The 3,197-nt window shown below is 41.0% G+C and overlaps 1 pseudogene; it reads right to left on the bottom strand.

The window, feature by feature from the left end:
* On the bottom strand, positions 1-1,244 carry LOC114036433 (annotated as a pseudogene).
* Positions 1,245-3,197: the final 1,953 nt, after the last annotated feature.

Here is a 3,197-nt window from a genome sequence, read left to right as displayed (position 1 = left end):
TCAACTGATGTGGGATGTCTGGGAAATAACCTTTAGAACAGAGCAGCTCATGATCATGTGTTTTATAGGTAGGAGTGATTTCTTAATCAGATTTATTTGGTTAGCTTCCCATCTCTGATGTCACAGGGCAGGAGATCCTACTTACTGGCTAATGTAAGAAACCCTAGGGCAGCTAGTTAGCAAAGTTGATAGAACACAGGGCCTGAAATCAAGTAAGACCTCTCTTTCTGAGTTCAAATCTGGCCTCAGACACTTACTAGCTGTGTGACCTCTGAGCAAGACACTTAACCCTGTTAGCCTCAACACTTTGTCTGTAAATTGGGCCAGAGAAGAAAATGGCAAAACACTTCAGTATCTCTGATGCAGAGACATACAGTGTTAAGAGAATATTAATGTTGCTTTTCCAGTACTTTGTGAAACCCCAGCTTATTCTATAACTTGAAAGGCATCCTAAAGTCCTTTACCCCTTATCTTGAACCTGTAAGAAAAGAATTGCTTTTGTATCCCTTATCCTATGTTCCTCCTGTCCTTTAATTTTTAACCTGTGCCCTCATGCCCTGTCCTTAAATCCTTAAACCATAAAGAATTCCCTTTGTCTCCTTCATTCTGTCATAAAGTCCTTCCTTGACTTGTTTCTAATCTTTAACCCCCATAAAAACTTCTAAAACTATCTTGTAAGCGACCATCTTCCTCATCCTGTCCTTAAAAAACAAGCCCCTCTCCCACTGTAAGTTGTTTTTTTTCCTCCTTTCCTCCCTCTCTTCCTTCTTTCCTTCCTTCCTTCATTCCTCACTCCTTCTCTTCCTTCCTTCCTTCCCTCCCTTCCTTTCTCTTTCTTTCATAAATAAAATTTAATTTTTTCCAATTACATGTAAAGATAGTTTTCAACTTTTTTTTTTTTCCAGAACCTTCTTATTTTTATTCGTTTCGGGCTTAATTTCTACCTGATTGAAGGTCTTGCCGTTGTAGACGCCCACCATACTTCCCACCATCTCTGGCAGAATGATCATGTCCCGAAGGTGTGTCTTTACTACCTCGGGTTTTTCCATGGGGGGGGGGCGGTGCAGGCGCTTCAGGAGGGAATGCTGTTTGCGCCTCAGACCCCTGTTGAGTCGCCGCCGCTGCCGAGCGCTGTCCAACTGCATGAGCTGTTCATAGGACAGGTCCAGCAGCTGATCCAGGTCAGCGCCGCGGCAGGTGAACTTCCGGAATGTTCGCTGCTTCTTCTGCTTCACTTCTGCCATCTTGTCTGCTATCAGTAAAAGTCAACATTAATTTTTTATAAGATTTTGAGATTCAAAATTTCCCCCCCTCTTTCCCTACTCTCTCCTTTCCCCAAGATGTCAAGCAATCAGATATAGGTTATACGTGTGCAATCACGTAAACATATTTCCACATTAGTCATGTTGTGAAAGAAGAAAGGACAAAACGGAAAAGCCACACACAAAAAAAGAAAAATAGTGAAAATATGCCTCAATCTGCATTCAGATGCCATAGTTCTTTCTGTGGATGTGGATAGCATTTTCCATCATGAGTCTTTTGGAATTGTCCTGGATCATTGTATTGCTGCAAATAGTTCATTTAAGTCTTTCCAGGTTTTTCTGAAATTAGCCTGCTTGTTATTTCTTATAGCACAATAGGATTCCATTACATTCATATACCACAACTTGTTTAGTCGTTCCCTAATTGATGGACATCCCCTCAATTTCCAATTCCTTGCCACCACAAAAACAGTTGCTATAAATATTTTTGTACACATAGGTTCTTTTCCTTTTTTAATTTAAAAAAAAAATCTCTGGGATATAGATGTAGTAGTGGTATTGTTGAATTAAAGGGTATGCAGAGTTTTATTGCATTTCTTTAATCAATAGTGATTTAGAACATTTTTTTCATATGGCTATAGATACTATTTTCATTAACTTTTTCCTTTAAGAATTTGGATGCTATAGCATTTGGTGCATATAGGTTTACTATTGATATTACTTCATTAGCTGTGTTACCCTTTATCATAATGTAGTTTCCCTGTTATCTCTTTTAATTAAATGTAGTATAGCTTTAACTTTGTCTGGGATTGTGATTGCTATCCATACTTTTTTTGTATTTGCTGAAGCATAATAATTTCTACTCCAATCCTTTATTTTTACTCTATGTGTATCTCTCATTTTAAAATGTGTTTCTTGTAAACAACATATTGTTGGATTCTATTTTTTAATCCATTCTCCTATCCATTTCCATTTTATGTATGAGTTCACCCCATTCCCATTCAAAGTTATAATTACTGCTTGTGTATTTCCATCTATCTTATTTTTTCTCCATGGTTAATCCTTCTCTTCCCCCTCTTTAATCCTCTTTAATCTCTCTAATCCTCACCCCTTCTAAGAATCCTTCCTTTATCCTCTCCTCTTGCCCTCCTACACCTTAATCTACTCACCCTTTTAAGAATCTCTCCTTTGGACTTCTGGGAGCCAAGATGGCAGAGTAAGAAGTAAGTTGCTCTCACCCTCCCTTATTGACCTCTGAAAGCCAGAAAATATCACCCCAGGAAAAACTCTGAAATAGCTAAGCCAGCAGAAAGATGAGGTGCAGTAGTCTTGTAGTCCAGGAAGTTTGGGGGATTAATGGGAAAGGCCCTTCTCACTCTGAGGGATGGGAGGTGTCCCAGCAAGCTAGTGGCAAACCCCACCTCAGCAAACCAGGGGGAGATCCAGAGCTTCAGGATGTTGCAGCAGGCAAGTGTGGATACCAGGACCAGGGCCCTGAGTGCCTCAGCAAAGGCAAGGGAACCAGTAAACACCAGTTCAGAAAACCACCATGTATGCTGGTGTTCTTCAGCTGCCAAATCCTGCAGTGCTCCATCAGAGCTCCAGGCTGGCAGACATCCTCCAGAAGCCAAACATTCAAGTGCTTTAAAGAAGTGCAGGTGAGCAGGTGTCTCCCAGCGGCCAGACTCCTCATTCCTACCCTGAGAGCTCCAGTACTGCTGACTCCAGCTCAGCACCAGGTAAACTGCCAGCATCTGTGAGGTCAGTGCCCCCTAGGCTCCAGCAGGAAAGCTGAACTTTAAAAGCCAGGAAATAGGCAAACACCATGAGCAGAAAGCAAAAACCACCAGTGACCATAGGTTCTTTCTTTGGGAACAGGGAAGATCAAAACGCAAATTCAGAAGAGGACAACATTGTCAATATACCCACATCTGA

This window comes from Vombatus ursinus, unplaced genomic scaffold (assembly GCF_900497805.2).
Source record: "Vombatus ursinus unplaced genomic scaffold, bare-nosed wombat genome assembly UNPS02009835.1, whole genome shotgun sequence".
NCBI lineage: Eukaryota > Metazoa > Chordata > Mammalia > Diprotodontia > Vombatidae > Vombatus > Vombatus ursinus.
This window is presented reverse-complemented; position numbering and strand designations above follow the sequence as displayed.